This window comes from Ambystoma mexicanum, chromosome 3q, assembly GCF_040938575.1.
Source record: "Ambystoma mexicanum isolate Mex_15411 chromosome 3q, UKY_AmexF1_1, whole genome shotgun sequence".
In the NCBI taxonomy this organism is placed as follows: domain Eukaryota; kingdom Metazoa; phylum Chordata; class Amphibia; order Caudata; family Ambystomatidae; genus Ambystoma; species Ambystoma mexicanum.
Window position 1 is genome coordinate 282,616,144 of NC_090926.1, and position 19,778 is coordinate 282,635,921.

A 19,778-nucleotide genomic window follows, 5' to 3' on the forward strand; every position below is an offset into this window, starting at 1 on the left:
TGTTTGAATATCAAGTCATGCCCTTCGGGTTATGGAACGCTCCTGCGGCATTCCAATATTTCATGAATGACGTCTTAAGGGAGTTAATTGATGTGTGTACCTTAGTGTACATAGACGACATCTTTCAGCCTCAAAACAAGATCACGTCAGGCACGTTTGTTCAGTCCTCACTGAGCTCCGTCAACATCGCTTGTTTGCAAAGCTTGAAAAATGCTTTTTTCACGTCACCGAAGTAGAGTTTCTTGGTTTTATCCTTAGTCCAGGAGGCGGTCACGCTCACCTGGTCTGCACGGGGGCGTAGCACGTGGCTGCACGAATGATGTCTGCGCTGGCGTGGTGCTGCGTGATTGGTGATGTCGCTGCGACTTCTCCATTGTTTTCACTCTCCCGAGGCTTTGGTCTGCAAGGTCAAAATAAGGTATTAGCGACTGGGGATGGAGTTGAGTTGGACCCACCTCCGCCACCACCTGATGCCCTTCTCCGCTTGCTCTCACCTTGAAGTTTTGTAAGGTAGGCTCTCCGTCCTGCAATCTAGCAGGGGTGCGAATAACACAGTCTTTGCAGGATCGAGTTACTTCACTGATCCAATGAGCGATTGCCGAGTCTTGGAGAGCTTGGTCAAACAGTTAAGTCTCTATGCCAATGACTGCTTGGTATAAAGTCTTTGAGTCTTTATTTTGCCCCAACTCCTTTTAATCAGTGTCTTTATCTATCTTTACTTTCAGGCGCGACTTCGAATGGATTTTGCATGAGGGTTCAAAAGGACTTAGAACGCTGAGCAGATGTCCTACAGGTGAGTGGAACCGCAAGAATGAAGCGCTGTAAATCTGAAGTACTGCTTTTCCTTTCCGTGCGTGACTAACCTGTCACTCTTCTTCTTTTGCAGAGGCGGCACGGTGCTGGAATGAAGAATGGAGGAACCGCTCCGAAGATGCTCTGGAAGGATGCTGAAACCGAGATGACTCTTACAGCCAGAAGGAAGACCGTCCCCTTCAGCCGGTGCAAAGACCCGGGAGCGGCTGAAGAAGCTGAAGAAGCAACCGATGGAAGGATGCTGCAGGTAAGCCGTTGTACTGACTTGTTTTTCCTCTGTCTTTTTCCCTTCCAGGTACCGATGGATGAAGTCCTGGACGGGCGTGGCTGTAGAAGTTCAGGAACAGAACAGACACGGTGAGCGTTATGCTGCAGGAGCGCAGAATAACGCAGAGCGTGTTCTGTATGCAGGGCATGGCTTAAATAGTCTTGCAAGTAGTCCCAGGTAAAGTAGTCCCTTTACCACACCCTGTTCTTTGAATAAAATAGTCGCTCAACCACACCCTGAGGAAACAGAAAGGCTCAGCCTGGCTAGACTGGGCAAGTAGTTCCACATGATTTATCCCATATCATGAGCCTGGCGCCAACGGCACCAGGACTGAGTCCAAGAGGCTCTGGGGGATTGAAAAGCCCTTATGGGAGTCGCTGACTGGGGGGGGGCATCAGATCCATGGAGCCTTTAGTGCGAACCATGACAGCACTCCCCCCAAAGCCCCCTTAACGCTGGGTTCTCCCAATGGGCCCGGTTTGTTCGGGTGGTTATGGTGGAACTTCTTCAAAAACCGAGGGGCATGAATGTGCTGGCTGGGTTCCCACGATCTTTCATGTGGTCCGTATCCTTTCCAGACTATTAGATAAAATAGTTTTGATTTGACAATTTTTGAGTCCAGCATATCCTTAACTTCAAATTCAGGTTCCCCGTCAACTATGATTGGTTTTGGTGGTTTCAGTATTCGGGTTCTGGGTTGCACTGGCTTCAAAAGTGAGACATGGAATACGGGATGAATTTTCACGTGTGAAGGTAAGTCTAGCTTTACAGCTACTGGATTGATGATGGCCTTAATGGTGTATGGGCCTATGTATCTGGGAGTGAAGGTGCGAGTTCCTTTCATGGGAATATGCTTTGACGCCAGCCAGACTTCATCCCCCACTCGGTATTTGGGAGCTTCACTCCTATGCATATCTGCTGATTTCTTGTATCTTTCTTTTGCTCGTCTCAGATGATCATTTGCTTGTCTGAAGGCTTGAGTGATAGTCGTGTGCAAACTTCTTACTGCTGGCATTTCCAGGGGTTGAAGTGGGTCAAGATTAGAGGTCCGTGGATGCAGCCCGTAGATAGTATAGAAAGGACTTTGTCCAATGCTGGAGTGTAGGGAGTTGTTGTAGGTGTATTCCGTTATCCATAAAATGTCTTTCCAATTGTCTTCTGTTTGGTGTAACATACACCTGAGGTATTGTTCTAAGGTCTGATTGGTTCTTTCAGTCTGCCCATCAATCTGGGGGTGGCGACTGGTGGAAAGTCTTACATCGATGTGAGCTAACTCGCAGCATTTTCTCCAGAAACGTGATACAAATTGACTGCCACGGTCAGAAATCAGGATAGAAGGAAATCCATGTATCCGGACTATTTGTTCTAGGAATTCCCTTGCCAGGATCGAAGCCGAGGGTAATCCCTTCAGTGGGATAAAATGAGCCATCTTGGAAAACAAGTCCACTACCACCAAAATTGTGTTGTAGCCATTACAAGGAGGAAGATGAGTTATAAAATCAAGTGACAATGTATGCCAAGGTGTAGGTGGAATATCCAGAGGTTGCAATTGGCCTGGTGATTTCTTTTTTAGGGCCTTGTTTTGTGCGCAGACCCCGCAGGATAACACAAACTGTTTGATGTCTTTACGCCAAGTTGGCCACCAAAAGTGTTGTTTTATTTTGGCTGCAGTCTTAGTGATTCCAGGGTGACCTTCGATCATTGACTCGTGATAATTTGAAATTACCTTTTCTTGAAGTTCCTTGCTGGGCAGATAAAGGTGACCCTGAAAGTATGGTAATTGGTCTGAAATTGAATGGTGAGCACTTTTGGTAGGCCAAGCTTTCAGAGTATTGGTATCTATGAGATGAGTGATTTCCTTATGGATGTCATCTAAGGTGAGAGACGTTGTAATTCCCAAGATTTTTGCTCCAGGGATGATTGGCACTGGATCTGGATTGACGGTCTCCTCGTCTACTCCTATACGAGATAAGGCATCCGCTTTACCATTTCGACAACCAGGGCGATAAGTAATCACAAAGTCAAATTCAGCAAAAAATAGTGCCCATCGAAGTTGGCGAGATGATTGAGCTTTTGCCACCTTTAGGTACTGTAGATTGCGGTGATCAGTGATTACCATGATCCTGTGCCTTGCTCCTAAGAGATAATGCCTCCAAGCCTTAAAGGCTGCCTTGATTGCCAAGAGTTCTTTGTCCGTAATGGCATAATTCAATTCTGAGGCCGTGAATTTCCGCAACCAAAAGGCCACAGGGTGAAGCTGACCGGATTCAGGGTCCTTTTGCGAGAGTACCACTCCCATTGCCAAACTGGAAGCGTCGGTATCCACCACGTACGGGAGATCTGGGCGGGGATGTTTCAGGATTGGGGCTGAGATGAATTTTTGTTTTAAGTCCTGGAACGCCTTCTCTGCTTCCTCTGACCATTGAAAACGCCTGTTCTTTCTCAGTAACGAGGTAATAGGGTGCACCAACTGTGAAAAACCTGGAATGAACCGACGATAGAAGTTTGCGAGTCCAAGCATACTCTGAACTCCCTTAATTGAGGTCGGGGAGAGCCAATTGAGAATGGCGTCCACCTTCCGCGTATCCATTCGTACACCTTGAGGGGTTAGGACAAATCCAAGAAACTCAACCTCTGTGACATGGAAGAAGCATTTCTCCAGTTTTGCAAATAGTTTGTGTTGGCAGAGTTTGTCCAGAACAGCACGGACGTGTTTCACATGTTCTTGTTCAGATGGAGAGTACGCCAAAATGTTGTCGATGTACACTACGACACACACATCGATTAGTTCTCGCAGGACGTCATTCATGAAATACTGAAACGCCGCTGGGGCGTTGCAAAGGCCAACGGGCATCACCTGGTATTCGAACAGCCCGTATTTGGTGCGTAAGGCAGTCTTCCATTCGTCCCCTTTCCTTATTCGTACTAGGTGGTATGCCCCACAGAGATCTAACTTGGTATAAATTTGTACATCTTTAACCTGGTCCAAAAGTTCAGGAATTAGAGGCAAGGGATAACGTTTTTTTTACTGTGATCTGGTTCAATGCGCGGTAATCAATACAAGTTCTAAGGTCACCTTCCTTTTTAGGCACGAAGAATAAGGGGGAGGCTGCCGAGGACTTGGACGGGCGAATAAAACCGTTAGCCAGGTACTGGTCTAGGTATTTCCTTAGATGCAAGTTTTCGGGTTTGGTGAGTGCATAGATTCGACTGTATGGAATCTGTGTGCCAGGTATGAGATCGATTTGACTGTCATATGATCTATGAGGAGGCAGAGTGTTGGCTTGATCCTTCTGGAAAACATCCTGGTAATCTTGATACTCCGGGGGCAGTGGATTAACTAGGCTCATGATCGTTGTCGCTTCCTTGACCAGGGATTCTTTTACCTGATAGCAGGTACGAGCACATTCACCTGAGAAGATCAGACTCTTAGCACGCCAGTCGATGCAAGGATTGTGTAATACTAACCAAGGCATTCCCAGAATAACTTGGAATTGTGGGGCCTTAATTATATCGAACACAATGGCTTCCCGATTTCTGTCTTGGCACAGAAGTGTCATCTCAGTCGTTGAGTGCGTTACAGGACCCGAAGCGATCTCTGTTCCGTCGACAGTGGTGACTAGATCTGTTGTTGCCTTTTCACAGAGAGGAAGATTCATCCTTGTAGCCAATTCTTGGTCCATATAATTTCCAATGGCTCCGCTGTCAATATAAGCTTGAACTGCATGCATTCGAGACGACTGTTGGTGATTTATAAGGATCATTGGCAAGGCTAGGTGCGAGGTCTGGAAGTCCTTCTTTTCGCTCGACAAGCGGACCTCTACGCTTGTCAGGCAGGGTCATTTTCCGACTCTGGCTCTGCTTCCATTTTGCAGGCAACCCCAACTGCTTTCTTCGGAGGCTTCACGGGGCACTCTCGGAGAAAATGGCCGGTTGGCCCACAATATAAACACAGCTGTTGCTGCCATCTCCGATCTCTCTCAGCCTTGGATAGTGGCCCGCGTACCCCTCCAATCTGCATAGGTTCGGCCAAGTTGGTGGTTCTAGACGTACTTTCCTTTGGGAGTACAAATACCTGAGTGTCCATTCTAGCTCGGTCCGCCTTACGGTTCTGTAGTCTATGATCAAGCTGAACCACCAAGTCTATATATTCAGCATAGTCGCTAGGAGGGTTATCCACTTGTGCCAAAACATCCTTTAATTCACCTCTTAACCCTCGGTGAAACAGTGTTGTTCTTTTGTTGTCTGGCCAGTCAGTTTCCACTACCAGCTGATTAAAAGTGGCGATGTAATTTAACAGATCTTGATTGCCTTAGCTTAGAGACAAGAGTTCGTTATCCAATGCCTGGCCTTGGGAATGGCGGGCAAAAAGCTTCTCCATGTTCAATTGGAACCTCTGAAAGTCCTGCAAAATAGGATCATCCCGACTTACTAGTGGCACTGACCAGTCCGCCGCGTTGCCACTGAGATATGACAACACAAAGGCCACCTTAGCTTGGTCGTTCGGAAAGGCTCCTGGCCTACAAAGGAAATGCAGTCGGCACTGATTGATAAAGACTGCATACCTTTTTGGGTCTCCCGCAAAGCGTTCCAGAGGTGCCAAAGGTACGGCCCCTGGAAGGACCACTTGGACTGGATTACTTGGCGTTGTTGGAACCGTTGACCCCAATCCAGGTAACAGTGTTTGCCCTGCCTGTGACTGAAGCAATTGTCTAGCAAGGTCATCAGTACGATCCTTGGCCACGATCAGTTCTCTCCTCAAGGCATTGGTTTCCTGCTGAGCTGAATGTACCTCAGCCCTGAGTTCCCCCAAAAGCTGAGCTAATTGATCTGTCGCAGAAGTTTCCATTACGCCCGGGTAGAGGATTTTGTAAAAGGCTTTGCGTTCTGTCACGCTCACCTGGTATCCACGGGGGCGTAGCACGTGGCTGCATGAATGATGTCTGCGCTGGCGTGGTGCTGCGTGATTGGTGATGTCGCTGCGACTTCTCCCTTGTTTTCACCCTCCCGAGGCTTTGGTCTGCAAGGTCAAAAGAAGGTATTAGCGACTGGGGAGGGAGTTGAGTTGGACCCACCTCCGCCACCACCTGATGCCCTTCTCCACTTGCTCTCACCTTGAAGTTTTGTAAGGTAGGCTCTCCGTCCTGCAATCTAGCAGGGGCGTGAATAACACGGTCTTTGCAGGATCGAGTTACTTCACTGATCCGATGAGCGATTGGAGAGCTTGGTCAAACAGGTAAGTCTCTTTGCCAATGACTGCTTCGTATAAAGTCTTTGAATCTTTATTTTGCCCCAACTCCTTTTAATCGGTGTCTGTGGGCCTCATCAAGAGTTGGGCTGTAGCCCTTAAATGCGGCGGTAATGGTATTACAGCCGCATTAAAGGGCTGGCCCTATCACGAGTTGGGCGCTAAATGGGCTGTTTTACCTGCAGCCTTTCTCTGGAGGTGAAAATCCCCTGTTTTCAGCTGTATTACCGCCGTCTGTATTAGCCCACATAATTAGCGCTGAAAATACCCAATTGAATCCAATTGACCCAATGGGGAATGGGGATTTACCGTTAACACCTAACTCGTGATCCGGCGGTAATACAGCCGGACCGGTCGGTGCTAGGGCTATTACAGTCGGCGGTATTACAGCCGGGAATACAGCCCAACTCGTGATGAGGCCCTTTGTCTTTACTTTCAGGCGCGACTTCGAATGGATTTTGCATGAGGGGTCAAATGGACTTAGAACGCTGAGCAGATGTCCTACAGGTGAGTGGAAGCGCAAGAATGAAGCGCGGTAAATCTGAAGTACTGTTTTTCCTTTCCGTGCGTGTCTAACCTGTCACTCTTCTTCTTTTGCAGAGGCAGCGCGGGGCTGGAATGAAGAATGGAGGAACCACTCCGAAGATTCTCCGGAAGGATGCTGAACCCGAGATGACTCTTACAGCCAGAATGAAGACCGTCCCCTTCAGCCGGTGCGAAGACCCGGGAGCGGCTGAAGAAGCTGAAGAAGCAACCGATGGAAGGATGCTGCAGGTAAGCCGTTGTACTGACTTGTTTTTCCTCTGTCTTTTTCCCTTCCAGGTACCGATGGATGAAGTCCTGGACGGGCGTGGCTTTAGAAGTTCAGGAACAGAACAGACACTGTGAGCGTTACGCTGCAGGAGCGCAGAATAACGCGAAGCGTGTTCTGTATGCAGGGCGTGGCTTAAATAGCCTTGCAAGTAGTCCCAGGTAAAGTAGTCCCTTTACCACACCCTGTTCGTTGAATAACATAGTCCCTCACCCACACCCTGAGGAAACAGAAAGGCTCAGCCTGGCTAGACTGGGCAAGTAGTTCCACATGATTTATCCCATATCATGAGCCTGGCGCCAACGGTGCCAGGACTGAGTCCAAGAGGCTCTGGGGGCTTGAAAAGCCCTTATGGGAGTCGCTGACTGGGGGGGGTGGGCATCAGCTCCATGGAGCCTTTAGTGCGAACCATGACAGAGGCATCAGAATGGACGTGCACAAGGTAGATGCCATCCTGAAATGGACTTCACCGACGTCTCTTAAAGGGGTACAAAGCTTTCTGGGCTTTGCGAACTTCTACCGCCGGTTCATCCCACACTTCTCTCAGGTTGTGCACCCAATCACAGTATTATTACGAAAAAACAATAAAAAGTTTGCTTGGACCGAAGAAGCAGAAGAAGCCTTTCAGGAACTTAAACAAAAGTTTACCTCCACTCCAATCCTGCGACATCCTCGTCCAGACCTCCCTTATGTCGTTGAGACTGATGCGTCCAGTCTCGCAATGGGGGCTGGCCTTTCACAGAGAGACCCGGGAACCGGCCAGCTACATGCTGTGGCCTTCTGGTCGAAAAAGTTCTCACCTCCAGAGATTAATTATGCCATCACGGAAAAGGAACTCCTGGCTATCAAATCCGCCTTTAAAGCATGGAGGCACTACCTCCTCGGGGCCAGACACACCATTACAGTCATCACAGACCACCGAAACCTGCAATATCTCAAAACAGCCAAGGCCTAGTCCTCGCGCCAATTACGGTGGGCCCTTTTCTTCGCCGAATATGATTATGTAATTACATTTCGACCAGGAGTCAGAAACGGAAAGGCGGATGCCTTATCTCGCATGGGCATAGATGAAATGGTATATACAACTCCAGACCCAGTTCCTATTATACCTGAAGACAAACTCTTGGGTATCACGACAGCCTTAACACAAGCAGAACTACGAAAAGAAATCCAATGGACAATGAATCCTGATGCCTTCCTCGCATGGCAAACTCAAGGAGAACAATATACCATCAAGGACCATCTACCCTTTTGTAGGGATCGCCTATATGTACCCAAGAAGTAATTACAACAGCATATTATTTCAAACTATCACGATTCACTAATCGAAGGGCATCCTGGGATCGCCAAAACCCTAGCTAAGGTGAAAGAGAACTTTTGGAGGCCTACCTGGCCTAAGGACATCATTCAGTATATTCCCTCCTGCAGTGTCTGGGCACAAAATAAATCACAGAAACAAAAACCATCTGGTCTCCTACAACCATTGGACATTCCTCCAGTTCGATGGCACACTCTTTCCCTTGACTTCATCACTGATCTACTTCCAAGCCAAGGGTTCAACACCATCCTTGTAGTTGTGGACTTATTCTCGAAGATGGCCCATTTTATTCCTCTCAAAGACCTCCCAGCCAGACGCAGCCACTTTAGCAAAAGTGTTCCTGGAGGGCGTGGTTAAGCTACATGGCTTCCCTGCGGTTCTGGACTCTGATCGAGGCAGCCAGTTAGTTTCTAACTTCTGGAAAAAATGTTGTGCAATGGCGCAGATTGACGTTCGGCTATCTAGCAGTCACCATCCCCAAACGTACGGCCAAACCGAGAGAACCAATCAGACACTCGAGCAATATTTACGGTGCATGCTGCACCACGAACAAAGGAATTGGAAAGACCTACTATGGATAGCCGAATATGCATATAACAATTCTTTGCATTCAAGCACGGGACAAACGCCCTTCTATACCCTTTATGGCAGACATCCACGTACCTCTGAACTAGACCTTCCAGCCAGCTTGGAAATGCCAGCGGTAAAGACTCTACACACAACCATTACTCAGGCTTTCAGAAGGGCAAAGGAACATCTTATTCATGCCAAAGAAAAACAAAAGAGATTCGCCGACCAACACCGGAAAAAGGCCTCTGATTATCAAGTAGGAGACAAAGTTTGGTTAGCCGCTAAATTGGTACCCATCAAGGGAACCCGGACCTTTCATCCCAGATTCTTAGGACCCTATACCATTAAGGCAATTATCAACCCAGTAGCCGTGAAACTGGATTTACCATCTAATCTACAAATCCACTCGGTATTTCATGTGTCCCTCCTGAAACCAATGCAACCCAGCACACTGATTGGGGCACCACCTAAGCCCATACCTGGTGACGGAGAACCAGAATTCGAAGTCAAAGATATCTTGGACTCTAAATACTCTAGGACCAAGCAATATTATCTTGTCGATTGGAAAGGATTTGGACCACAAGATAGATCCTGGGAGCCCTGTGAGAATATCCACTCACCACGTCTAATCAGGAAATTCCATCGGAACTTCCCAATCAAACCTGGGCCAGACAGAAGGAACACCATGGGAGGGGCCTTAGCGGGGAGTGCTGTCACGACCCTCGCCCAAAACCCCCTCTGGCAAACCCATTGGCCAGGTGGAGTCAGGACTTGGGCCTCTAGAGCCTGGCATCCTCTTCCAAAACCCTCTTGGGGCCAGTCCTGGCGCCTACGGCACCAGGCACATACACCATGATAACAATGTGCTTGGGAACTACTTTATTGTGTTGTCAGCCAACATGGAGGCATCCACATAGCTTGGTTCCTCGGAACCAAGCTATGCGGTCTAGTGTTTTGGGTGTGGTAGCCTAAGAGACTACTTTATCTGGACTATTTTGTTGGGGCTATTTAAACCACACCCGAGCAAGACAACATGCTTCACGTTACCTTGCAGCTTGCAACTTTACGCTCACCATGTCCAGCTATACCCCCGAACCTTGGAGAAGCAGACCCTACATGGAGACAAAAGGAACATCATTAGCAGCAGCATCTTACCTGCAGTCTTCATATTTAGTTACTTGCAGCTCCTGAGAACAGCTTTCCTTGGATTTGTATGCCTCCCGGACTGCACAACCTGAAAGAGGAAGATAGAAGCAACATTAAGAAAGCAGAAAAGACATTGCAAATTACAAACTGCTCAAAAGGCTTACCTGGCTGGTCGCCTCTCGGCTGGCACCACTCCGGAAATTCCATACGCCCTGAAGAACACTGCGACCTGCAAGGAAAGAAGACAAAACAAGTTAGCAAAGGCACGCCATTGCAGCGCTGCGCATAGCGCTTACTTACCGCATCACAGCGTTCTTAAAGTGCCATCATTTACCAGCGGGGCTCAACCAGGCCAGTTTGCCGCACTGAAGCTCTGCATACCTAAGGGAGAAAAAGAGACATTATCAAACAAAGAAAGGCATGCAGGATAGCAACAATACTAAAGAACATCAATAAGACCTACCTAAACGATATGAAACGGGCCGGTGTCAGTGAAGTAACTGGACCGCACACGCCCACGAAAGACAACGCGCCCCTGCAAAGAAGGCAGGACGGAGAGCACACCTAACTCTACCACAAGGCAGAACCTTCCCCACATACCACATCTGGGCAAAACTGAGAAGCATACCAGCGAGTAACCCGGCTAGGTGGTGTCCCTGTGGATACCAGGTGAGCGTAACATAAGGGAAGTATCAGTACAAGAAGATTTGCGGAATAGAGAGGCAAGGTTAGATACAATGAGATTCAAATTACCGTCTAGACTAGGACAATGACGATGAGTAGTTGGCATGAAGATCTGGAGAAAGCAAACAGTGTACACCACCAAAACTATTCTAACCACAACGGCACAAGGACGCCTAAAACGGTGAGAGTAGAGTCTCCAGTTTGTTCTGTTCCACCTGTCACGATGGCACGAGGATGCCTAACGACTTGCGCCACTTGTGGAAGTCTCTAGTCTTGGCGCAGGGTTTGGTGGAGGTACACTAGAGTGCCAGTTGACAATTGTGGCAGGGATCAGATATCCGAATTCAGTCATCATCCTTTCCAGGTCGGGGTTGTGCAAGATCAATCCAATGCCCAAAGGTGTAGCGGGAAGAATGGTCGAGGGACGGTCCGGGTCAGTGGTGAGCGGGTCAGCAGTGGAAACAAAATCAGTAACAAGGTGCGTAATCTGTAAGAATGCTGAGGTCCGTAATTAGTTCAAGATTGGTCGAAGTACAAGAGGGCAGGCAAAGGCAAATCCAAGAGACGTGAAACAAGGGGTGTCATTACAAGGTAGGAGGTAACCATGCCGCTTTTAGCGGCATGGCTACCCCCTTACCGGGTCCGGGTTCCTTGAATGAGGAATTACCAGGCCATTCCGACCTTGGAGGGCCCAGTAATTCCTCATTCAAGGAATTCAGTCCAAGAAAAGTCAGCTTTCTTCTTACCACGTCTATAAACTAAGATCATTATTTTTGATTTCTTAATGTTTATTCTCAGATTATTCTTTTTTACATAAAGGTTTAGTTGGAACAATTGCCCTTGGAGACCAATGGGTGTTAAGTCCATCAGGACCAAGTTATTTGCATCAATACATTTCATACAAATCACAACCTTTATACTAAAAACTTGTCATAAGTGACGTCATACTATGTGGCTAAATAAGAAAATCTAAGCTGGATTGTGGTAGGCTTAAAAGGAACATCTAAGTATACTTTCTATGGGGGACTAGCCTGGGATTGGGTCTCTAAGGTCAGGTGGACAGCAATGCCCACCCCTAGTGCAAGTCATGTTCTTCATAAAAAAACACAACGTTTCATTGGCTTTCAGACTATAGGGCTTCTTGCTACGTGGCCCTCTACAATTGGTTGGCATGCTTCTATCCTTCTGGAATATTCCACTTGCTAGCAGCACGCAAGCTGGTACCCCAGGTGCTGGAGGGTTGACTTGATCATGCCTCCCCACCTAATTTGCCCATCATCCATCATCACTCCTACTGTCTGCCATTCAATTAGTCTTTTGAACTCGGCCTTGCAAGTATTACTGCGCCTGAGAATAGAAGGGAGTGTGAGCATGGCCTTATCTTCTGGTCTCGGTGCAGCTCGCCCCAAAGTCTATTCTCATCTTGACCACATGACAGGAGTCCGTGTTTTGAGCACCTTCTTCTCATTTAATAGTATTAAATGAATAAAACTTGGCTAGTGTTTTTCCATTACACCTCGACAGAAGCTGGTCTCGCTTCTCACATTCATTGTATCTTCTCGAATAGATAACCAGGTTCTTGGTGGCCCCAACTCTTGACACCAGGCCAGACAACCCTTCTTGAATCTTCGTTCGGGAGCAGCTGTTTACCTGTAATGCGCCACACTTTCAGCCCTTCTGTTCTTGGGGTCCTAACTTGCTAAAATACGTTGTGGAACATCCAGATTCTATACACACTTATACATACATTGGTGGCACCGCCTGCAGTCTATTCACTACGTATAGCCAGCCTCATGATTACTTAGTCTACTTGCATTTCAGCATCTGTACAGTTATAAAACGGTTTGCATTTTCTTCAGTGCTCTTCATTCGTGTAATCTTCATTCTGTACATGAAATGTCACTCAATGCTTTATTTCGTCATCAGAATCTATAGGTTCTATATACTTTCTTCTTCAGCATCGCTTCTTGGTGTGCCATTTCTGCTTCACATGATGACACCAGTCTTCTCTTTCATTCATCTTCACACTTCTTCCAGAACTTCCTTTAGAGGACGGTCATTTCTCAGCATGTGCATCATATAGGGCTTTCTTAGGGAAACCTTGTTTTGAGAACCCCCCCCGTGGAATAGACACTAATACTGGAGTTGTGCATGTCGCAATTTCCGGCTTCCAACATATGGGCAGAATAGGGGTGGGACTTCCGGTAGAGGCATTTGGCTTCTCCTCTACAACTCAAGTTACGAGGAAAGCAAAGCGGTTCATCACAGCCGGGGAATCAACGGGAGAGCCGATAAGAGCCGGGCTGTGGTGAATGAAAGATGAAAAGTGGCAAGTTGAACCAAGTTCAAAGAACTGTAAAAGTGTTAAGGGGGGAGGCCAGCTGCAGAGGGAACCGGCACCAAGTGGGTGCTAACTCGAGAGACTCTGGTTGATCCCGCTTTGAATTAAACTACAGGTACCAGAAGGCCGTAGGAGAGCCGCCAAATTGGGTCAAAGTGGTCCTACCGGAGGTCAAGCAAAATCCCCATACAGTCGAAAGCTTTTGACCTAAGAACTGTGAGAAAGCAAGGGAAGTGACTCCTGCAAACATTTGTGAATGTGAAGCTGGCAAGAGTGAACCCAAATGAGGGATGCTGACGAGGAGGGGAAACGTCTAAAGTCCCAAGAAACAGTGTGTTGACAAGAGTAAACCCGGCCGGGGAAGTCCACTGGAACTGTTCAAAAAGACATTAAGATTTTGAAGGAAGGAAAATCCATAGTGAACCCGGTGGATGGAGGCTGAGAATAAAGAGGGCTCAGTGCCCGGAATAGGGGTAGACGGGTGAAGAATCAACTTTCATTTGTTGAAGAAACATTTGTTTGGTTGCACGAATATGTCATTCCCTCGAAGGCAAGAGACTTTCAAGAGAAACGAGACTTGGCCATCGAGGCTCCTGATAAACTGGAACAGAACTGTTGACTCGTGCTGGGGAAGCTCGAGTGTGTACTGTGCTCCAAGATCCCACCTTACCCCGTGCTCAAAACGTGGGGAAGGTAGAACCAAGCTACCGCATCCTGACATATTATTCTTTCTTTTCTTGAAAATCACCTCACTCCCATTTTTGTATTAGTTGTATGGTTTGGCAATAGGTTTCTTAATATAGGCCCTTTTTATTTGACATGACGCCACTAGGACTGCCTTATTTTTATTTGATGGTTGATGCTTGCTCCCATCTTAGATTTAGGATTAGATTAGGCATTTTTCCAACCTGATACAGTTTAGTTAACACCCATGAACTGTGATAACTTGTGTCTGTCCTTACTGTTGCCACCATGAGTTCCTTACACTTATGAGGAGTTGGTTCCTAGCAATGAATGCTACTCCTCCTCCTTTGGAGACCTGTCTGTCTGACCTGAAGATAGTGTAGCTTTCAGGGATGGCAAGGGAGAGTGAGGGGCCGGCTGCTGCGTGGAGCCATGTTTCGGTGATGGCTATGAAGTCTAGGTTGTTTGTGGTGATAAGGTCAGCAATATCTAGAGCATGTGCCAGGAGTGACCTTGTGTTAATGAGTGCCCCCTTGAGCGTGGATGCTTCCAAGTTGGCGTTGTTTATGGGGGCTGGATTGAGTTCAATGCTTAAAGAGTGCGCCAACACTGGTGGGCAAATAGTGGGTTTCAGTGAAAATGTGGTGTGGGCATTGGAGTAAGGGAAATCCAAAGCGGGGGTGTTTAGATCATTGGTTGCATCGGTAGAGTCATGTGTGGAATCGTTCGGGTTACGCCTAGTAGCAGTTAAGTCATGGGTGGAGACCTTCAAGTTGTGACGGGTGACTGGCAAGGGTGGTTGGTGTGATCTCCTAGGGCAGAGGGCTTGGCTCTTGATTTGAGGTGTGCATTTCTCCAGGTGATTGATGGGGTTGTATGTTGCGGAGGTTGGCAGCCTTTAACTAGTTGAGACATAAGTTTAAAGTTCTGTGTGACCAGTGGGCAGGGTTGATTAGGGAAAGGCGTGAATTTGAATGTGGTGATCTGAAGGACCAGGGGCAAAGGTTAGCTGGGGCAAGGAGTGAGCTTAAGTTCCCAGTCCAATGTGGAAGCGGAGGTTGGTGAGTATAAGGCAGGAAGGCAGGTATCAAAGGGAACAAGGGGATGTATGCATCAGGGAAGATTGTGGATATGGAACAGGAGGCAGGCATCAGTGAAGTGTGTGGATATGGAAGAGGGGGCAAACATCAGGGAAGTGTGTGGATATGGCAGCAGCAGCAGAAATCTGGGAAGATGATGGGTGTGGAAGGGGGTCTGTACCAAGGAAGTGTGAAGATATGGAAGGGGTGTATGCGCCAGCGAATCGTGCGGATAAAGACGGGGTTTGTGACAGAATGGCCATCTGGCAAGGGTGGGATAGCCCAACCCTTTTTGATTTTTAGTAAATAAAACGATGCAGGTAATTTGGCTGCTGAAAGGGAGGTCAGTCTGCTAATCAGACCACCTCCCCCGTTTTATAAATGCTGCATGCCGAAATTATAGTGCAAGCATTTGCCTTTGTTGTGTCTACAGACAACCTCTGCACAGCCCTGCGGTGGCAGAGGGCAGGTTCAATGGTCAAATGTGCAATAGCATATGGAACACAAAGTGACAGCAGGCAGAGGTGGCTTTTAAATCTTCTGCACCTCGGATTCAAAACTCAATATTTGTATACCTTAGTCAGCCTTTAAATATAATCCAGGCCTAGTTTGGCATGGTGGGTACTAAGAGCTAACACTTATTTTAGCCACAACCATTGGATATCACAAGTAGTGTCAGCTTTCTGAGCAGGGCCTTGCTATGGTAAGGCTTGTGCTTAAGAGCATCTAGCCTGGATATCTCCTCTACAGCAATGTTGGGTGATGGACAGGAAGCTGCCTTCTTTTATCCTCCAGAGGAAGGGCAACACCTTCCTCCACGGTATTGGAAACCCTCCCAGATCAACTCCTGGAGAATGTGGCAAGCCAGAAGAAGGAACCGGACTAGAGATTAACATTTCAAGGGTGTTATTTTGAAATAAATAGAAAATGCCTACCTGTCCCTATTGGTCTGTGGGATTTTCCCTGCCTAAAAATTATACTTATGGTGCTCATCAATTGTTCAATTCAAAATAGTTCTCAGTCCAAATCCTAACCTCTATCTGACCCTACAACCTTTAGAAAAATGTAACATACCAACTAGCGAGAGTAGTAGCCCTTCCACTCAGGCTTCTTCTGGACAAAACTACCGGGGTTGCTCCGAGATACTGTCCATCGTCTAATGTGGGTTTTTCATAGTTTATCTATGTAATTAAAGTAAATAAATATCTTAATTATGCCAATAGTATTAAAAAAGGAAAGAAAATATTTTTGCAGACATAATGTATCTGATTAAACCCACAAACACAGGGTGAGCGTTGTGAATTCATATGGATAGATTTAAGAATTACTTAGGAACTGTGATAACATTCGCATATCACCGTAGTTAAAAAGTCAGCCGTGTGGAAAAATAGTGCACATTATGTTAGTCCACATGTATCCATTGACAAGATGCAAGAAGTCTATATATGTAACAAAGTATTGGAAAATTTCAACCAGACAAGTTTCATCAACAGTAAATTGCCAAATATAGTAACGAACAACACCAGGTGTCAAGCTGGAGGCAATATGTATAAATAGATTCAAATATCTTCACCGCATACACAGAAAGTAAAGTTTAGAGGCCAAAGTGAACACACAGGAATTACCTGAGCAGTCTGGGTCACCGAGTTTAGTACATATTCCATGTTTAAAAGAACCGCTGTAAATCGAAGTATGCCAACAAGTGAAAAAACAAATAAAGTGTACGCTAAAATAAAGGAAAAGGAACCTCCATGAATTATATAGTACCTTTTAAACCTGATGCCATCCAAAACAGTTACAGAGAAAACAGTAAGACATTTGTCACCCAGTGAAAAAAGCTTATAAATATCCAAAGATGGCTGCTGCGTAACACAACGACGTCCCGTGTGAGCGCGTTGACGTCATGTGACCGGCCTAGTAAAACTACAGTACTGCTGGGAATTGTAGTAGATAGCATGCAGAGTGAAAGACCAGTTTAAACTACAGTGCTGCTGGGAAATGTAGTAGAGTGCCAAGCAAAAGAAAATTGTGAAATTGAATTCATATTTCACGAGCCTTGCATGTTTTGAATGTATCTAGAGAACATATCTCACTGAGTAATAGCTGATTAAATCTGTTAACAATTCAAGAATACAATTTTAAATACGATGTAATAGCAAATCAAAACAAGTTTGTACATTAATGTGAATCGAGCTTCTTGGAACATAAACAGAAATGCATGTATCCAACTAGTGGATGATTACGAACTCTTCGTCACAGGAGCCAGTGCTTCAAAGCCAGCACTGAAATAACAAAGCCACACTCACATGGGGTACCAACCACGAGATTCCCTTTGGAAGCAGATGACATAGGAAACTGTCACAGTTATTGTAGACAGAGGAAAAGGGAGGCTAAAAAAGGGTTCCACCATCGTGGTTTCTGCTAGGACTCTCTACAACTTCTTTTGCCTGATTCATGGAATTATTTGCGTGAAAAACGCAGATTTGCGCACCTTTCTGCCCGAAAATCCCCATACTTCAAACAGGGATTTTCGGGCAGAAAGGCGCGCAAATCTGCGTTTTTCATGCAAATAATTCCATGAATCAGGCTGCTTGTCTCCACCATTTCCTGCAGGACAAGGCACTGTGGGAATGTTAGTGGAAAAATTCCACCAATAGGTTTCCCTTCTCAAAGCAACACAGCAGAGTCTGCAGGTCAGAGCCACACCTGACTGTGGATACCAAAAGTGGACAGGCAACCTTTACTTTACTTTATTACATTTACATTGCGCACCAAGTGGCCCGTCAGCATACAGGCGCAAAACAAAAAGACAAGGGGCCTCATTACGACCCAGGCGGTAAGTTACCGCCTGGGCCGTGACTTTACCACCATGGCGTAAACTACGTTTACGCCATGGTGGTTGGCGGATTTACCGCCCCATTCCAACCTTGGCGGGGAGGTAAATCCCCATTTTCCCATTTACCCTTCCCCATTCCCATTTTGCCCCATAGGGCATAATGGGAGTGGGGAAGGCGTTAATTACGCCACCGTAAATTACGGTGGCGTAATTAACTCCATGGTCCCTTAGCGCCATGGATTTTAACACCTGCTAAAAGCAGGTGTTAAAACCTCCATGGCGCTAAGGGACCTCGTACTCAGGCGGTAAGGGTCGGCGCTGTTTACGCCGCCGTAAAACCCTTACCGCCTGAGTCGTAATGAGGCCCAAGGACAATAAACAGGTAGTGCAATAACGTCACAACTGAAAAATATCAAGCAAGCAGCGTCAACTGATTAGAAGCAGACAGCTATCTAGAGAATTGGCCCACGGGCACAAGGGCGCTAACATGAATAACAAACACACCTCTGTTTAATAGTTTCACCATTGCTAATCATAAAATAGAAGTACAGAAAAAAGTCTAAACATTAGGCATAACACTAGACCGAACTTTAAACAAGAAAGCACAAATGAGCAGTCTAGTCTCCGCCTCAACTTATTATATAAAACTGCTCACACACCTCTGCCCGTTTAACACACAAGAAAATGCGGAAATTATAGCTAGAGACATAATAGGCTCTTAAATCGACTACTGCAGTAGTCTCCTGACCGGTATTGCCCAATCTGAGATCAACCGCTTTCAGGTTATTCTCAATGGGGCAGTTAGGGTGATTAAGAATCTGAAATCGAGAGACCATGGGCCTCATTACACGGACGGCGGTAAGGGTTAACGGTCACCGTTAATGGCAACGGTGACCGTTAACCCTTACCGCCGTACTACGAGGTCCCTTTGCGGGTTGGAGGAATTAACGCCTGCTTCTTGCAGGCGTTAAGTACCAACCCGCTAAGGGACCTCGGAGCTAATTACGGCACCGCAAAATTGCGGTGCCGTAATTAGCGCCTTCCCCATTCCCATAGAGCCCTATGGGGCAGAAATGGGAATGGGGAAGGGCAATGGCGGAAAGGGGATTTACCGCCCCTCCAACCTTGGAATGGGGCGGTAAATCCCCTTTCCGCCAAGGCGGTGCCGGTAATTTACCGGCATGGTCCAGGGTGCTAATAGCACCCTGGATTACCGCCTTCCGTGTAATGAGGCCCCATGTCTGGGAGGCCAGGAGGAGTCTACACTGGTTGCCAGTAAATGGCAGAGTCCAATTCAGAATTCGGCTGATTGTGCATAAATGCACATTAGGGATAATGCCAGTATATTTAAATGAATGCATTATTGAGAAGAAAAACTTGAGACATCTGAAATCAAATAATACATCCCAATTAAAAACTTGCCATTGTAAAACCAGCAAAGCTCTCAATGGTGCATTTAGCATAACTGCCCCATTAGCATGGAACAGGCTACCTTTAGATATAAGAGAAGCCAAATCAACTAACGTGTTCAAGAAAAAACTGAAAACGTTTTTATTCTGCTAAACTGGCCCAACTAAACTTGCCACCTGCATAAAAAATCTCCCCCTGTAATGGATCTGCATATGTTTTGTCCTGTTACATGTGCGCCCTTAAGCCTACGGGTAACTGGATGCGCGGTATGAATGCGAACGAAAGTAAAGTAAAGCATGAATGCATAACAGACATAAAACAAACAAAAAAACACACATATGTGTAGGCTAGAAAACACAGATGAGCCTTCAATACAAATCAATGGGGGACATTACGAGGTTGGAGGTAAGTAACCGTCCTTACGGAGCAAATACTGTGTCCTTGTAGTAAAGAGCCCGCTAATAGAGGGCTATTACGAGTTCGCGTACACAAGCTTACCGGCATGCCGCTCAAGTCCAAAAAATTGACCTTAGCGGCATCATGGAAAGCGCAGACAGCACAACCTCCGGC

General features: G+C 46.7%; 1 long non-coding RNA gene across 1 annotated transcript in view; it reads right to left on the minus strand.

Annotated features, from left to right (window-relative positions):
* Positions 1–16,812, minus strand: part of LOC138582465 (uncharacterized) — a 45,967-nt gene extending 29,155 nt beyond the window's left edge. The window contains exons 1-2 of the long non-coding RNA XR_011305028.1: positions 16,730–16,812; positions 16,588–16,640 (exon numbers count right to left, since the gene is read on the minus strand). This is a non-coding gene — a long non-coding RNA (uncharacterized lncRNA). The remainder of the gene's footprint in view (positions 1–16,587; positions 16,641–16,729) is intronic.
* Positions 16,813–19,778: the final 2,966 nt, after the last annotated feature.